The sequence below is a fragment of the Capra hircus genome, chromosome 21 (assembly GCF_001704415.2).
Source record: "Capra hircus breed San Clemente chromosome 21, ASM170441v1, whole genome shotgun sequence".
NCBI lineage: Eukaryota > Metazoa > Chordata > Mammalia > Artiodactyla > Bovidae > Capra > Capra hircus.
Window position 1 is genome coordinate 50,749,953 of NC_030828.1, and position 19,509 is coordinate 50,769,461.

Sequence of the window (19,509 nt, forward strand, 5' to 3'; positions counted from 1 at the left end):
TCCCTTCCCTAATTACCAGCTACTTGAATCTGCCCTTTGGAACTAGAGGAAGGTCCTGGAGGCTGAATGACGCCTATTTCCTGTAATGGAAGAAATGAGACACAAAAAGGCTTTTGTGCCCAGGAGCCCTGCAGGGGCCTGCTTCATATCAGTGTTGTAAAATAAATCAGTATGTTTAAAAGGATAAGAAATCACAGAGAAAGGAATTTGAAGATTGAAAAATCTTTCTTGATCTTCTAAGCTACCATTACTTTTTTTTTTTTATCTTTTGTCACATACTTTATTAAGCCCTTTACTTCCATTATTCATATTTAAACCTCTTAACAGCCCTAGGAAATGTAGGTATTATTATTGTTATATTTTTACATATGACGTACTTAGAAGCAGAGAGTTGAATTATAGGAAAATATTATGTCTGTCTCCCTGTGTATTTAGAGAAGAAACAGTACAACAGGATATAAATATATGAGAATGTTAATAGTGTTATTGTTCAGCCGCTCGGTCATGTTCAACTCTTGGAGACCCCATGGACTGCGGCTCCACCGTCCTTCACTATCTCCCAGAGTTTGTGAAAGTGTTAGTGTCTCAGTTGTGTCTAACTCTTTGCAGCCTCATGGGCTGCAGCACACCAGGCTCCGCTATTCATGGGACTTCCAAGGGAAGAATACTGGAGTGTGTGGCCATTTCCTTCTCCAGGAGATCTTCTTGACCAAGGGACCTTCTTGACCCAGGCAGGTCTCCTGCATTGCAGGCAGATTCTTTACCATCTGAGCCACCAGGGAAGTTTGCTAAAATTCATGTCCTTTTGAGTTGACGATGCCATCCAACCATCTCATCCTGTCATCCCCTTCTCCTCATGCCCTCAAGTCTTCCCAGCCTCAGGGTCTTTTCCAGTGAGTCAGCTCTTTGCATCAAGTGGCCAAAGTATTGAGGCTTCAGTTTCAGCATCAGTCCTTCCAATGAACATTCAGGGTTGATTTCCTTTCTAACTGACTTGTTTAATCTCTTCGCTGTCCAAGGGACTGTCTCCAGTTTGTATAATATTTATCTGCATCTCTTTTAAGAAAAGATGTCGATTTTGTTTAATTTTTTAAAAATTCCTATACGTAGATATAGCTTTCATAACCCAATAGACATTAAATGTGAAAATCATGCATTTAAACTCAGTTTACCAAACTTTTCTCATTTGATATTTGACAAACTATTGTGTTTGTATTCAGATTTGGTTTCAAATTTTGTTCATTGAGCAATTAAAGTAGCCTCTCTTGAACTATAGTATCTTATATATTCAGTTCCATTTAGTCGCTCAGTCATATCTGACTCCATGTGACCCCATGGACTACAGCACACCAGGCTTTCCTGTCCATCACCAACTCCCTGGGCTTACTCAAATTCATGTCCATTGAGTCAGTGATGCCATGCAACCATCTCATCCTCTGTTGTCCCCTTCTCCTCTCACCTTCAATCTTTCCCAGAATCAGGATCTTTTCTAGTGAGTCAGTTCTTTGTATCAGGTGGCCAAAGTACTGGAGTTTCAGTTTCAGCATCAGTCCTTCCAATGAATATTCAGAACTGATTTCCTTTAGGATGGACTGGTTGGATCTCCTTGCAGTCCAAGGGACTCTCAAGAGTCTTCTCCAACACCATAGTTCAAAAGCATCAATTCTTCAGCACTCAGCTTTCTTTACAGTCCAACTCTCACATCCATACATGACTACTGGAAAAACCATAGCTTTGACTAGACAGACCTTTGTTGACAAAGTATTGTCTCTGCTTTTTAATATGTTCTCTAGGTTAGTCATAACTTTTCTTCCAAGGAACAAGCATCTTTTAATTTCACGGCTGCAGTCACCATCTGCAGTGATTTTGGATCCCCTCAAAATAAAGTTTCTCACTGTTTCCATTGTTTCCCCATCTATTTGCTATGAAGTGATGGCATGATCTTAGTTTTCTGAATGTTGAATTTTAAGCCAACTTTTTCACTCTCCTCTTTCACTTTCATCAAGATGCTCTTTAGTTCTTCTTTACTTTCTGCCGTAAAGGTGGTGTCACCTGCATATGAGGTTATTGATATTTCTCTTGGCAGTTTTGATTCCAGCTTGTGCTTCATCCAGACCAGCATTTCGCATAATATACTCTGCATATAAGTTAAATAAGCAGATGACAATATACAGCCTTGACATACTCCTTTCCTGATTGGAATCTGTCTGTTGTTCCATATCCAGTTCTAACTGTTGCTTCTTGACCTGGATGCAGATTTCTCCGGAGGCAGGTGAGATGGTCTGGTATTCCTGTCTCTTGAAGAATTTTCCCCAGTTTGTTGTGATCCACACAGTCAAAGCCTTTGGCCTAGTCAGTAGAGCAGAAGTAGATGTTTTTCTGAAACTCTTTTGCTATATCTATATTTATAAACTGAAGCTAATAATCCCAAGGTTTCAGGCTTGTTTTCAGGACACTTTTAGGCACAATGTCTGCCACATAATAAAACACAATAAATGACTTTTGTTATTATGTTCATATTGTGTATGTTTTTGGGTTAAATTAGGTAAATAAGACAAAGGATGTATTATTGTAATATATATAAAATAGTGTAACTGAAGTCTATCTGTATCTAATACATTACTGTGGAAATTAATCCTAGCTAATAACTTTGCTTAATTTTTTAAAATTTCGTTTGTAGTCAGCGTCATGACTTGATTATAGAGTATTGTGCTACTTTAGAGATGGTGTTTATTTTCTTAATTTTTTCATATTTAATGTGTATTGATTTCTTTTTACTTTAAAATGCTGTAGATACTTTTAAATAGGTTTGATTACACTTAAATAATCAGTGAAGGATCATTTTTAGATTCTGGCTTAGTGTGGGCCAGGGTGATTTAGTGAAAAATTCCACTGACGTCAGTTGCAAACAGACTTGACGTTAGTGTGGGTTCATTCTGCATTCGTGTTTTAGGATTAGGTCCAGTTCCATAAAAATCATTGTAACTGATATTTATGTGGTACTGTCTTGAGTGTAAGTTAAGATATTCCTTTATTCACTTATATTTTTAAAAACAGCAGACAAAAATGTTTTCTGCAGTTATGTAAATGTTGCCTTTTGTAGTTAAAATTGTTTTTAAAATTCATCAAATGAGAACTATTGAAATGACATAAAATAATAACCCTTAAAATGATGACTTAAGCCTCATTTCCTAATAGACGTGTGTCTGTGTATGTATATATATATGTGTGTGTTTGTGGGTTGTTGTTGAGCTTAGTCCACTCAGTTGTGTCCAACTCTTTGTGACCCTAAGAACTGTAGCCCACCAAGCTTCTCTCTCAATGGTATTTTACCAGCAAGAATACTGGAGTAGGTTGTCATTTTTGTTTCCAGGGGATCTTCCCAACTCAGGGATCAAACCAGCATCTCCTGTATATCCTGCATTGCAAGTGGATTCTTTACTGCTGAGCCATTAGTGAAGTCTGTATATATATATATATGTGTGTGTGTGTGTATGTGTGTGTATAGTGAATTTTTTTTCCTGTCTTACACCTGGCAATCCAGATGAACACCTGTTATTGAATAGACGCCAATTAGTGTGACTGAATTACATCTTTTCCTTGGAAGAAAAATGTTAAAGATATAGAAAATAATGTAATCTTTTCCAGTGTACTTCAGAATTATCAGTCTACTTAACTATTATTGTATAATTTACATTATATTGGTTTGGCTTGCTTCTAAGTTCAGTTATCCCCATTGGCTTTCACTCTTCTTTAATGTCACTGGATTTTTTTTATTCCAATTATTGTAAAATAAACTCAGGATAACGTTGTACTGGTTCTTAATAAAGCTAAACAAAACTAGGTCCATTGTGTGAAGGGCACTGACTATAATGAGCTCCATTATACTCACTCAGTTATAGATCTTTATGAATCACTAGTGCTTCTCACTTTTCTGAAAGTAGATCTTTTAGAATCTCATCCTAGATTAGAAATCATACTCTTCTTTTTAAAATAGTACCAAAAAAGTGTCACTGAGTTGAAATGTTCTTCCTGTGATGGACCCACACAGAAATATCCCTCTATCTCATGCAGTTTCTCCCTGTGGAGGCTCTTGGCATTGAAGAAACCATAAAAGCCATTCAGTTCAGTCGCCATTAACTTAATTCAAAGAAAGTACTGTTTGGTCAGGTATGAGATCATCTGGACGTAGAGAGTGGAAATACTAGAATCGTGTAAGTGAGAGCTAAAGGATAATTTTGTGATTCTCTGTGAAACAGCCTGGCATGCTACAGTCTATGGGGTCACAGAAGACATGACTGAGTGACTGAGCTGAACTGATGAAGCACTAGTTGTATTGATATAATTCCTGAGGCATTGGAATATGAAACTTTCTTCTAGGGTGTGAGTAACTAGAATGTATTTTATAGACAGACTCTAAGAACTATATGTTCCAGTATATAATTAATGACCCACCGTTTAAATTGGATCAAGGTAATCTGATTCCTTTTAAGCTGTGGGGTTGGGGTACATTGTCATTTTTATCATTTTTAGTTTTTTTGTTTTTTTTTAATTTAAATTGATTTATTTTAATTAGAGGCTAATTAATTTACAATATTGGTATTGGTTTTTAGTTTTGGTTCTTTTTGATATATTGAGAAATGTTTGGAAGTGAGGGTTTTTTATTTCACCTTTTCTACTTATACTGGATGAAGACTGCTGCTGCTGCTGCTGCTAAGTCGCTTCAGTCGTGTCTGACTCTGTGCGACCCCAGAGACGGCAGCCCACCAGGCTCCCCCATCCCTGGGATTCTCCAGGCAAGAACACTGGAGTGGGTTGCCATTTCCTTCTCCAATGCAGGAAAGTGAAAAGTGAAAGTGAAGTCGCTCAGTCGTGTCCAGCTACATTGAGTTATTGTTAAATGTGGTATGTGCTGTGCTGTGCTTAGTTATTCAGTCATGTCTGACTCTTTGTGACCCCATGAACTGTAGTCCACTAGGCTTGTCTGTCCAGGGGTATGCTCCAGGCAAGGATACTAGAGTGAGTTGCCATGCCCTCCTCCAGGGGATCGTCCCAAAGCCAGGGACCGAACCCAGGTCTCCTGCATTGTAGGCAGATTCTTTATCACCAGGGAAGCCCTGAATGTGGTATATAATCTGACAAATGTATTACTGTATTCCCTTTGAGAAACTGTTCACAAAAGTTACAAGTTTTGCTCCAAAATTGCAATTATGGAAGGGCAGAGTGTTGATATTTTTATGACTTTAGGACTCAAACAAGTGTTATTTTTCTTTTGCAGTGAAACTAGAACCCACTGCTTTCCAATAAATTATATTTGAAAGGTCAAAAACCATATTGAATTCTGAACATTGATTCAGATACTTCTTTCTAAACCAAGCACAATTAGAATGTACAATATTTCTTTAGTGTCTTAATTTTCATAAATTATATTAAAGACTCAGTTTAAATTGGATCAAGGTGATCTGATTCCTTTTAAGCTGTGGAATTGGGGTACATTGTCATGTTTATAATTTTTAATTTTGATTCTCTAAAGGACAAATATAAAACTTGCATATGTGTAGGGCTCTTTATCAGTTAATATATATATTATATATGTGTATAATATAATTATATGTATAATTTATGTGAAACTTAACAAGCCAAAGAACTGAAATACTCATATGTCAAGTTTTGAGTTCAGTTTTAAAAATTAATACATGCAACAGAAATTTAAGTTAAAATGTCTAATTCTCCAAGTACATTTAATGATTTAGGACCTCTGTGAATGGGGTCAAATTGCCAACCAGTTTAGCACCTTAGTCTGCACTGTGGCTTTCCACTGTGAGTACCCAAAAAGGTTTCTTTCTGAAACATTAATTTGCCTTAGGGAATCTTTCCAGATTTTGCTTCAAATCCAAATTCTCTTCTCTCTCTACTCCCCTAGATTGAAGATTAAAACCTTCTTTTATTTTCAGACCAGTTTTTACCTATACCAGACCCTCTTTGCTGTGACTCTTTGTGACTAGACTGGCTCTACCCACAGGGTGGCTCTGACACCCTAAATAGATTCTCCCATAAAGTGAGGATAGTCTACACACATGGGTAATAAGACCCTGATATCTTTACTCAGCTCACACAAACGAGGTAACCTGAGGACTTTGGACATTTTGAATTTCTAGCCTTAAATAGTGAATGCTATTCTGTTTTCAGGTTACACTAGATACAAGTTGTTCCTCCTAATTAAAATGATAGGGAGCTAGTAATGAAGGTTGTCCTGACCATGAGCTGTCAAATGTTTATTAGAATGCAGTGAGGGTATCTGTATTTCCTTAGTCATGAACTCTACACTGTCAGGGGGCTCCTATATGCCAGAAATTAGTGTAAGGCAGCTGTCCACATTTTTGCTTACATGTATCTTTGATGCGTTGAATGATGAAAGCCATTTAATGAAGAAAAAATAGACTTTGAAGAACATATTGATAGCTTACGGAACGATGTTGAAATAGTTATCTCTGAAGAAGATTTAGCGTCAGGACCAGGGACTAGGCTTGATCACTCAAGAGCTTTTGTGTAGCAGAGTTTTATTAAAGTAAGAAAAGGGACAGAGAAAGCATCTGACACAGACATCAGAAGGGTGCAGAGAGTGCCCCCCAGCTAGTCTTATCACGGCCTTATATACTTTTTTCAGACCCACACCCACAACATACATCTTAAATTAACAAGATTAGAAGGAACAATTGAAAGATCTTACCAGACACACTCCCATAATGTACATTATACACTGCAGATGGTGATTGCAGCCATGAAATTAAAAGATGCTTACTCTTTGGAAGGAAAGCTATGACCAACCTAGACAGCATATTAAAAAGCAGAGACATTACTTTGCCAACAAAGGTCCGTCTAATCAAAGCTATGGTTTTTCCAGTAGTCATATATGGATGTGAGAGTTGGACTATAAAGAAAGCTGAGTGCTGAAGAATTGATGCTTTTGAACTGTGGTGTTGGAGAAGATTCTTGAGAGTCCCTTGGACTGCAAGGAGATCCAACCAGTCCATCCTAAAGGAGATCAGTCCTGGGTGTTCATTGGAAGGACTGATGCTGAAGCTGAAACTTCAATACTTTGGCCACCTGATGCGAAGAGCTGACTTACTTGAAAAGACCCCGATGCTGGCAAAGATTGAGGGCAGGAGGAGAAGGATCTGACAGAGGATGAGATGGTTGGATGGCATCACCAACTCAGTGGACATGAGTTTGGGTAGACTCTGGCAGTTGGTGATGGACAGGGAGGCCTGGCGTGCTGTGGTTCATGGGGCTGCAAAGAGTTGGACACGACTGAGCGACTGAACTGAACTGAACTGAACCAAACCCACTCCCATAATATACCTTTTAAGATGACAAGATTAGTCGGAAGGTTCTTGTTAAAGAGAAACATGTCCTTGAGCAGGATACATTGTTATATTGACAAAGACAAAGCGATGTAGAAAAAAGCATTTGTCCTTTTCTCCTTGAGACCCCAGGACCCATTCTCCTCCTCAGGAACCATTCTCCTCCTCAGGAACCCTGGACTTCTTATCAACCTACCTAGGAACTGACTGTCTCAATATCATGTAATATTCTAATTGCTCTTTCTTACTAAATGTAAAAAGGACATTAAAAAATATCTGACTTGCCAGCTTCTGGTTTGCAGTTCTTCTTGTGTCATATATCTATTCTCCTACTAAAATTTAATATCCTATGAGAGAGACATCCTGGTTCTTAAAAGATATAACCCTAACAAATCTCAACTTTTGAAAGTCAGTTTTAAAACTAATATAACTTTTGTTGTTGTTCAGTCGCTCTGTTGTGTCTGACTCTTTGTGATCCCATGGGGACATGCCAGGCCTCCTTATGTTTCACCGTCTCCCAGAGCTTCCCCAGACTCATGTCCATCGAGTTGGTGATGCTATCCAACCATCTCATCCTCTGCCATCCCCTTCTCCTCCTGCCTTCAGTCTTTCCCAGCATCAGGGTCTTTTCCAATGAGTCAGTTTTTTTGCATCAGGTTGCCAAAATATTGGAGCTTCAGGTTTAGCATCAATTCTTCCAATGAATATTCAGGGTTAATTTCCTTTAGGGTTGACTAGTTTGATCTCCTTGCTATCCAAGGGATCCTCAAGAGTCTTCTCCCGCACCACAGTTCAAAAGCATCAATTCTTCAGTGCTCAGCCTTCTTTTGTGCTTTCCTGGTGGCTCAGCTGGTAAAGAATCCACCTGTAGTGTGGGAGACCTGGGTTGTGAAGATTCCCTGGAGAAGGGAATGGCTACCCACTGTAGCATTCTAGCCAGGAGAATTCCATGGACTGTATAGTCCATGGGGTTGCAAAGAGTCGGATACCACTGAACAGCTTTCACTTTCTTTCAGCCTTCTTTATGGTCCACCTCTCACATCCATCCATGACCACTGGAAAAAATCATAGCATTTACTAGATGAATCTTTGTCGGCAAAGTGCTGTCTCTGTTTTTGCTTTTTAATGTACTCTGTAGGTTTGTCATAGCTTTCCTATCAAGGAGCAAATGTCTTTGAATTTCGTGGCTGCAGTCACCGTCCATAGTGATTTTGAAGCCCAAGAAAATAAAATCTGTCACTGTTTCCACTGTTTCCCATGAAGTGATGGGACCAAATGCCATGATCCTGATTTTTTGAATGTTGAGTTTTAAGCCAGCTTTTTCACTCTCTCTTTTACATTCAGCAAGAGGCTCTTTAGTTCCTCTTCACTTTCTGCTATTAGGGTGGTGTCATCTGCATTTCTGAGGTTATTGATATTTCTCCCAGCAATCTTGTGCATCATCCAGTTTGGCATTTTGCATGATGTACTCTGCATATAAATTAAATAAGCAGAGTGATAATATACATCCTTGACATACTTCTTTCCCAAATTGGTAATGTCTAATACTGGCTACTATTAATATATCAAGAAATTACTACGGCATAACTGGTTTTGTAGTAAAAGCTGCCACACTTAACAGTATGTAGCACATTCTTTAATTGGGTGCCATATCTTCTGGATCACAGGTGAAAAGTAACCCTAGGTAATGAAAATGTCGGAGGTGAAACCGGGTTTTATTATCACTCTGAAGACCCCAAGACTCCAAGTAAGCTTTCTAAATATAGTCTTACAGGCTGGGGTAGATTGGAGTGTCAGTTTTCATTTGCCTTAGGCTGTTAATACAAAGACATGCTTTTTTTAAATGCCAAACCAAGTGAGGATAAGTTATTGTTAGAAACTCATAATGCTTTCAAAATTTTAAGACCTCAAAGGATTATACTTTTATGCAGTTGAACACGAAAAGAAAACCTCTGCTTTTGGATAAGCAAAGTGAGTATACGTTTTCACCCTCTAATTCATCATGACTTTTATTATATCACACTTTACTTGTGTTTATGTCTTTGAAGGAGTAACGCACAGGAAAGATTAGGAGAGTGTGGAGATGGAGTCATATGGAGCATTCATGAAAAATTAAATGCCCTCAGCATACGCAAAAGTAGGTCATTTAATTTTTTTCAATAAATTTATATATCAAAGCCACTGACTAACCTGTATTTGGGTATAATAATTAAATAAGTCTCAACTTTCTGTATTGTCAAAGCATCTATCGTTGGTAACAAATAATATCAAGTTAAAGATTATTTGAGAAATTTCTTCCTCAAATTTCCTTCTGCTTTGTCTCATATTTCATGATTTTACACATCTGTCTTACATACTTCCAGGATTCTCTATCTAAATGACCTATTTTTATCTTCAGTTGCTTGTATCAGTAAAAGAAGAAAAATCTCAGGTCTAAGTAGAATATACAGGGCATTACCTTAGGAACCATCTCTGAATCCCCTGGTGTTAGAATTTCAAGGAGGAGTATTTGAAGAAATAACACAAAGAACTTTATACTTTTCAAAGATACAGGGTGGCTGAATGGGCGAAGAATAAAAAAAATATTCACTGTCTTTAAAGTGCAAATTGCATGAACTGTCAGCCGATATTCCCCTCCTAATGTAAAACCACAGCATAGTAACTTGAGACTGATATAATCATTCCTGGAGACAGGATGAGCTCTTTGGTGGACACTTAAAACATTATTCTAAAGGTCTGTAAAGGACATTGGATGGGTCATATGAAATATTAACTATACATTCAAATGTTATTTTAGAGTACTCTAGAGAAAGGGAATGCATTTGACTATGGATTTCAAAATACTGTGTGAAAGAAGTAAATTGATATTTCATTTTCATCATCATTAAGAAGTTACGACCGGTACTATTTTTGATTACTTGATTGATTGGGAATGGTACTATTTTGGTTCATTTCCATTATAAATTTTAACCATTTTATGATAATTATTTTTCAATGGTCCCCAAATTATGCTATGTTAATACAATTTACTATTTTCTCATTTCATATAACCGTTAATATTTTCAACCTGATGTGGCTTTTAAAGCATTTTTACACAGATATTTTTACTTTGCTTGGAAGGATAACATAAAATTCAACCCAAAATTGCTGCTCAAATTCCACAGATACACTGCCTAAGAAATGATTATTAGATCTGTAGTACCCCAAATCAGATAGTCACCTGGTTCTTTGTGGTTTGATAATGGCTTCAGGATTTAGGTTTAAAAGATTTTGAAAGGCTAAGGATAATTGTACTGCCCTGAAACATCAGATGTTGAAGATTCGAAACATTACTGTAATCACATAAATCAACCAATTTCCCTTTGTTTTCATTGTGCAACATATTTTCCCTTGCTGAAAATAAGTGCATCAGCATAAAAGCCTCTTGAGCAAGAAAAATGTATATTGATCACTGTAAGTGTATTTCTGAAATACCTTGGAGTTACTGAAATTGACCCTAAAGCATGTTTTATTACCAACAATATATTCCTTTCATGTGTTGATTCTTGTTGATTTATAGCTTAATAGATGGCAACCCACTCCAGTACTCTTGCCTGGAAAATCCCATGGACAGAGGAGCCTTGTGGGCTGCAGTCCATGGGGTCGCGAAGAGTGGGCCACGACTGAGCGACTTCACTTTGACTTTTCACTTTCATGCATTGGAGAAGGAAATGGCAACCCACTCCAGCGTTCTTGCCTGGAGAATCCCAGGGATGGGGGAGCCTGGTGGGCTGCCGTCTCTGGGGTCGCACAGAGTCAGACACGACTGAAGCGACTTAACAACAGCAGAGGTGCAAAATAATTTTCATTGTGGAAAATACATGTAAAAACCTTATGATTTGAATTTGCTTATAGCCATAGAAAAACATCTCAAGCATTATACTCAGTATAAAAGCAGATTACACATCATCCTTCTTGTAACTCTTCTGTCCTGCAACAATGTGTTGAAATAAATATGCATACTGAATCATCCCTGTTTCCTCAGAGTACACCTGGCTAGTAAGCATGTGAAAAAAATAGATTTTAGAATGAAGAGCTTTTTGTGTTATAACCCGAATTCTGGTTTTCCTTGGACTTACTGTGTCATCCCGTTGCACTTCACATTTTCCATTTGGAAAATGGTGATAACATTAGTCCTCCTCTAGCTCAATGGATGTTACAGAAATAGATGAGATAGCATATGTGAATAGTTGACAGTGCTTTGAAAGTTTTTATGCAGATTGAGGTAATGTGTAGATAAAAGCTATTGGCTAAGGCAAGTGCTTCCTCGTTGATATTTACCTTCTCCCATTCTAAGGTCAAAAACAGGCTGTCTGGCAATAGATGGAATATAGTGAAGAACTGGCATAGATTCCAGGACTTTAGCCCCCTCTCCCACCTCTGCATTCCTGATGATGTGGATTAAACAGTGACTAACAGTGTGTACTGATAGAGAGTGGACTTGCAACTTAGAAATTGTCTTTTGTATTTATTTTTTTTGGAATCATGAATTCTGGAGTAAGTAAAACAAGGAGGAACATGTCCTATTGTACATGTACAATACGTAGAAAGTCATTCATATCTTGTGTTTGTTTTGTTGTACATGTACAATATATACAGAATTGTCCATACTATGTGTCAATAATTTTGTATGCTAAGTAAATATTAGAGAAACATAATTAGCTGGATTAAATTAATTTAAATGCAAATAGCTTGTTATACCTGTATGCTGTTACTTTATACTTCATTGTCACAATTTATACCATATATTTTAGCAAAAGTGATGAAAATGAATTAAGAGCCTTACGTAAATAATCAATGTGAGACAGTCACACTAAACACAATATTAAAAACATACCTTAATCAATTTATAATTCAGGAACAAAGTCTAGTGCTTAGGAAAGTCGTATGTATTTTTAACTACATAGATGTTTTGTTGGTAGGCTAATTTATTATTACACAGGTATGGATTTTGATTTCTTCATAAAATAAGGCAAGAGAAAAAGGTATCACTGTGAATTTAAAAACATTCTTGATTTTATTATATTTTTCAGAATATTAACAATAAATAAATTTGCTGAAACAGAGACTAAACAATTGAAACCAGTGGAATATGAATACATATTAGAGCAGTAAAACCTATATATTTTGATCTGTGGAATATCCTGTGAGAATACTGAGGGGAAAATATTTTAGAATCTGTTTTTTTTTTTTTTCAGGAATATTTTTGAAACTAGAACACCTCCCGGAACCTACCTAGAAATTATGTATGTTAGTTTCTGAATGTTCTAATATGTTTGAAAATGAGCTATCTTTGCATCATCACGTAGATTCCAAGATCCTGCTTCTATTTTTAATAGCTCACCTGTACGCAAGAAAGAAAGAATAAACTCAGCAAGTTATTTTGTGGCCCTCTGTGTACTATCTTCCCTGGGTACAGTCTCTGCCTCTGCACTGGGACGTATACTCACACACACACACACACACTCACACATGCACACTCTTCCTGCTGAAGCCTGTTTACTATTACTGCTATATATTCTTTAACCCTCTGCTTTAGTTTCTCTGTTAGTCTCATCTTTCCATACATAGGAGGCCATATTTCTCTCTCTGTATTTGGGCTTGGGTTTTTTCCTGAGCCTGGAACACTTGCCCTCCTAATCTTTACAGTCTCCAGTGAATTCTCCGCTGAATACACCAAAACTAATCTCTTCCTCTTCAGAATCACTGTAGCCAGTACACAGTTTAGCAGATTGTCCTATTTGATAGGTTGCTGTTATTTAGTCAATTTTATAGGTGGTGACATAAAAATAAATTACTAATGTAGAAAATTGAGGTGAGAAGTAATTAGAATACTTTTCCCACTTGAAGTCACTGTTGAAAATGAAAGTGGTGTTTTGTTTTGGATGCCATTCAGTTGGCTGTTTTATTTTTGCATATCTCTGAGGGCTTTAGAAGGAACAGACGCTCTAAGATCCTAAAAGTCTGGTAAAATGATCGTAAACAATTTGATGCTTCAGACATTTCACGTACAAGTTTCAGATTTATAGTGCACTTAAAATCATCTGTATCTAGAAAGATGCATCCAGGCAGATTCCTGGTCTTATCAATTGGTTGTTGAATCTGTTTTAAATAACATGTCTTTATCCTAATGCATGTAGAAAGGATGAAGACCATTTATTTTGCTTTCACTCACTCTTTAAATCTATCATGTAACCAGAAATATAGTTTCTTTGAATCTGCTTTTTAATGCTTCTATTAACATAATAATCTTTAAAGTATAGGTTGTTTTATATAATAGATAATATATATGATTTGTAATCTATAAAATAACTCATATGTTACTATATACAGGATGCCACCAGTTCATTACATGTCATAAACGATATGCCACATACTATGGCAGGATGGGGTAGACAGTGTGTGTGCGCGTGCGTGTGTGTGCGTGTGTGTGTGTGTGTGTGTGTGTATTGGCTGAGGTTAAAGTCAAGGATACATTCTGAATCCTGTGATACAAGGGGGAACAAGAATTGTCCTCAGCAAAATGTGTAAGGATGTTGCCATCGGCATGTGTTTTATATCCTTCCCCTTGCTTCCTATAACTTTCATGCACTCTATTATTTGATAGTTTAATTTCCAGACTTTGAGGACCAGAACAGATGGATGCTGGAATCCTGGGAGAATCTTGGCTGAAGGCATGGGTTTATCTTCCACAAAGAATACAAGATAAGAGAATCTTTAAAATGAAATGGGAAGAAATTTCAGGGATCATATTTGCCATTCCAAATTAAAGCATTATTTCATTTTTATGGTATTCTAGAACATCTGTCTAGTTCCTTTAGAACAACGACAGAAAGGTAACTACAGTGTAGTGGTTAAGAGCTTTTGCTGTGGCTCAGTCCAGCTGGGTATATCTGTTCTACCTTTGCTGGCTCAGAGAGCTTGGCTTTTTTTATGCTTCAGTCTCTTTGATTGTAAAATGAAGCTAGTAATAATACTACCTCACAGTGTGGTTGAGGGGATTGAAAGAGACGATGCATGGAAAGTGTGGCACCGTGCCTGGAAGAAAACTCTCAATGACACTTAGCAGTTGTTTTTATATGATTACATTGTTGGAGAGCTCGTTGAAAAGTTTTTTTTTTTTTTTCCATATTTTAAGACTAAGACTCAAACAACAGTCTTGCTACTTCTACACATCAGAAGAGTCTCTGCCTTGGAGGTATTCAAAAGGACTATCTCTTTCAAATGAGAACCATTTAGGCATTTAAATACAGGTAACATATTTCTCTAAGTTTATTCTTTTTGAGGATAAAATCTTAAATTAATCTAGAAATTCCAGAAATCTGAAAATCATAAATATACTAGAAATGCTAGAAATTTATCAATATACCTGGTCATAAGATAAATATGTATTATTCAGTGGCCTACTTTTAAAACTCAGCCCTACCAGTTGAAAATTAAATGTTTGTGTTATCACAAGTAATAGAAACAGTCTACCCAAGTAACAGAAGCGTGGTAAGCCAAGACTAAGCTTAACAAGGCATGTACAGGAGCTTATAAAACCATAAGACTTCATGAGGGAGACTGAAGAAACAAATACATTGCATTATAAGTCTCTTGAATGAGATATATCAGTATTGTAAAGATGTCATTTCTCTCAGAATAGTTTATGCATTTATTAGAATCCATTAACTTTGCACTCTCAACACAATGGAATCCTTAGTTTGGAGACCAAATAATTCCCAATTTTATTTGAGAATAAACCTTTCCATTGAAGGACTACATCAGGAAACTTATGGTAAAGAGAGAATAATAATACAAAACTTACCCTGTCAATTTCTGACATGTAATTAAAATATTGGTGACAAAATTGACAAGGAATTCAATGAGAATAAAAAGTTATTAGAAAAATGAGCCCAAGTAAGTAATGGCAGTTCTCCTTTTAGGCTATAAATTTTATAATATGGAGAAATATTGATTATTTAGTAAATAATATAGAGATAATACTTAAGGTAACATTTCCTTATCACAACAGATCAAAATAAATTCCAAATGTTTAATATTTAACTTTTAAAATACTGGAATAAAATGTGAATAAATTTTATTTTCATAGTACTCAAAGGCAAGAATCATTAAGAAAAATACTAAAAGGTTTCATTATGGAAAAATCATTTTTCTCTTTGATAAAAAGAAACAAAAATAAGGTTAGAAAATTATATAGTGTAAAAGAAATTTGCAATGCAGATGCATCAAAGGTTTAATATACAAACAAGACAATATAGAAAAAACTAGCAGTGATTAGGTGATCTATAATAGGTGAAACCATCAAAGTCAATGAATGTGATGATATAGCCAAATTCATTAGCAGTTAAACATGTGATCTGGTGGCAGCAAATCTATGAGCACATTAGAATTTACATGAACTCTTTGTTGGAGAATAAACTGATTAGAGTGTCCTAAGGACAACGTGACAGTATATCTAAAATTTGAAATTAGCAAGCCCTTTGGTTCAGAAAATCCAAACTGAGTAATATCCCATATGGAAATAATTGAAATTTTATAAAAATAAATGGATTTATAGAGGAATATTTATAAAACAAGAAAAGGAAAACCTCTTAAATTTTATCAGTCATAGTTAAGTTAAAGTACATTGCCATACTCACATATTAGAATATGGTTTGTCCTTCAGATACTCAAATCAGCATGTCCACAGTGTAAATCCCATTAAGAATAAGAGAGACAGAGAAAGTGGGGATAGAGGTGAGTTTAGTATGCAGTGGCTAGAGGCATATACACCAAAATCTTACAAAAATGATACTGGCCCTATAAATTATTTTAATTTTTAAAGTTGTACTTTTTATATATAAAACAGGCATATATTAAGTTGCAGTTGGAAAAAGATAACAGTTATATATAAATATTGTTTCATTTATTTAGACATGAAGACAACAAACATGTTCCACATTTGGCTTATCAAAAGAGCAAATTGTGTAGATTACTTGCTATCACAGCACTCTTGTGAATCCTTAACAACCAGAACCAGCTTGAACTTCCTTAGTGGAACTTTCTAATGAGTGCTCAAATTATGTTACAATAATTCAGAGTCACTTGGCTAACTGGAGGGCTTCCCTAGTGGCTCAGAGGTTCAAGCATCTGCCTCTAATGCAGGAGACCTGGATTTGATCCCTGGGACGGGAAGATCTCTTGGAGAAGGAAATGGCAACCCACTCCAGTATTCTTGCCTGGAGAATCCCATGGATGGAGGAGCCTGGTGGGCTACAGTCCACGGGGTCGCAAAGAGTTGGACACGACTGAGCGACTTAACTTTCTAACTTTCTGGCTGACTTGAGATGGTAGTTCTCTAATCCTGGAGAATTCTGTGGTAAAGACTAAATCTCAAGAGTAGAACACTCTTGAACTGTGCTTTTGAGATGTTCTTTGAGAAAATCTATGATGTGAGCTTCTTAAAAAAAATACTTTTAAGCATTCGTTAGCTGTAATACAGAAAGATAAATGAAAGAACAAGATTAAATTTTGACATTTACACTCACACAAAGAATTTGAAGTGGGGGAAAAAGATGCATTAGCTTGCCATGTCTTCTAGCTTGTAGGAGTACTATAGGTAATTCATTTGATTTCTCCATAAAGGTATTTATCTGAACGTGGGAAATGGTACTAGAATATACCATCCTTTAGAAAGAATAAAAATAGATATGCAAATACTAAATGGTATGAATCTTAAATTTTTGTTTTATTTAATTTCAAAAGGTATAATTGAGCCTCCGATGCTACCGAGCAAAGCATGCTGTATTACCTATTGCTATTTTCAGCTGTCAGTTAGCTTAGGAGAGCTAACATAACAGAGTACCGTAGACTGGCTGGCTTGAATGACAGAAGTTTATTTTCTCACAAGTTTGGAGGCTAGAAGTCAGAGGTTGGTCTCTTCTGACGACTTTCTCCTTGACTTAGAGATGGCCATTTTCTCCTCCCCATGTCATCACATGTGTGTATATGTCCCAGGCTCTAAGGACACCAGTCATATTCTATCAGTGACCCTCTAATGACCTAATTTTAACTTAGTTACCTCTTTAATGACCCTGTCTCCAGAGATGGTCACATTCTGAGGTACTGGGGATTAGGACTTCAGCATATGGATTCGGGGAACACACTAAATTAAAGGAATGAATGTCTGCATAAATGAACAGGTGACTCTTCAGTGTTGTTGGTAATGTTTTGTTATGTATTCAATTAGGAAATATGCAGAACAGTGAAAAAACGGTATAAATCATCTGAACATGGGTGATTGAAATCTTTCCATGTCACATTTTCGGGTAGCATATTAAGTCATGTCATTTCTTTGATATTCCTAGAGGTAAAATCACTGCAGATGGTGATTGCAGCCATGAAATTAAAAGACACTTACTTCTTGGAAGAAAAGTTATGACCAACCTAGATAGTATATTCAAAGCAGAGATATTACTTTGCCAACTAAGGTCCGTCTAGTCAAGGCTATGGGTTTTCCTGTGATCATGTATGGATGTGAGAGTTGGACTGTGAAGAAAGCTGAGCGCCAAAGAATTGATGCTTTTGAACTGTGGTGTTGGAGAAGACTCTTGAGAGTCTCTTGGACTGCAAGGAGATCCAACCAGTCCATTCTGAAGGAGATCAACCCTGGGATTTCTTTGGAAGGAATGATGCTAAAGCTGAAACTCCAGTACTTTGGCCACCTCATGCGAAGAGTTGACTCATTGGAAAAGACTCTGATGCTGGGAGGGATTAGGGGCAGGAGGAGAAGGGGATGACCGAGGATGAGATGGCTGGATGGCATCACTGACTCGATGGACATGAGTCTGAGTGAACTCCGGGAGATGGTGATGGACAGGGAGGCCTGGCGTGCTGCGATTCATGGGGTTGCAAAGAGTCGGACACAACTGAGTGACTGAACTGAACTGAAAGACATGTCATATATAAGTAAAAATTTTAGAGTAAGACGTATGAGGTTTTGTGACATGTAATTATTGTTAAAGCACTGAGTCAGGTAACAGTAGGCCAGGCACTGATCTAAGTACTTGGGAGAGCAAACTAAGAAAATTGAGCCCCTGCCTTCAGAGAGTTCACATTCAAAAGAAGAAGGCAGTGAATAAATATGCTAAACCAAGAAGTGAAATATGTTCAGGATATTATATGCTACCAATAGAGAATAAAATGGGAAAATATGGTAGAGAGTGACTGAGGCCGGTATCAGGCAAGTTCTCTGCTGAGGTGAAATTTGCACTGATGAGAAAAACTCTAATTTGAAAGAACAGCAAGAGCATATTCTTTAGAATGAAATGATCTCCAGGTGTTAAAAGGCAGACTGTGACTGTGATCAAAATGAAGTGAATGAAGAAAATGGAGAGAGAAACTGTGTTCAGAGAGACCTCAAATTATAGACAGATTTTGGGGTTATGCTTAAAAGTTTAATCTTAAGTATAATTGTGTTTCATTGACAATTTGATGCAGGATAGTAACTTGACTTCAAAAAAGAAAAAGTTAAGATCACTCTTGCTCAGAAGGGAAGCTGGAGAAGGAGCAGGGAACCAATAAAATTGCTGCCATTGTTATATAGGCAGGACGTGAAGGTGAACTTGAAAAGGGCTGGAAAAGTGGAAATGGGAAGAAGCTACCAAATTTGGGATATATTTTGGTGGTATATCTGACAGGAGTAATAGCTGGATTGGGCATGTGGTATAGGAGAAATAAATAAGCCAAGATGAATCTAAGATTTTTTTGTTTTGTAGCTGTTGAAAGGTCATGTCATTTACTCAGTTTTGGGGGAGGTATATTTTGAGTGAAAATAACCTCTCTTTTGACAAGGGAAATTGGAAATGGACAAGATGATAGACAATTAGATTTGAGTCTTATTCTCAGGGATGAGTTCCATCCAGATAAGAAGTATAAGTTTGAGAGTTATCAGTGTATACTTGGTACTTGAAGTCATGGGGAGCTGAATGAGGTCACATAGGTTGAGTATAGAAAGAGAAAAGAAAGCATTCTAGGACTGTGTTAAAAGCCTTGAAGATTTTCCCAGTTTGGAGGAGATTGAGGTCCTAGTAAAAAGTAGTTGTGCATTAAGTAAAGTAAACTC

At 36.8% G+C, this 19,509-nt stretch overlaps 1 protein-coding gene across 4 annotated transcripts in view; it reads left to right on the forward strand.

Annotated features, from left to right (window-relative positions):
• Nucleotides 1–19,509, forward strand: part of LRFN5 (leucine rich repeat and fibronectin type III domain containing 5) — a 317,616-nt gene that overhangs the window by 31,723 nt on the left and 266,384 nt on the right. The window contains exon 1 of one of the 4 annotated variants that reach the window (XM_018066563.1): nt 14,379–14,656. The exons of the other annotated variants lie outside the window; for them this stretch is intronic. The gene's annotated coding sequence lies outside the window, so the exon portion shown is untranslated. Of the gene's footprint in view, nt 1–14,378; nt 14,657–19,509 lie in introns of those variants that run through there. 4 annotated transcript variants of the gene reach the window in all.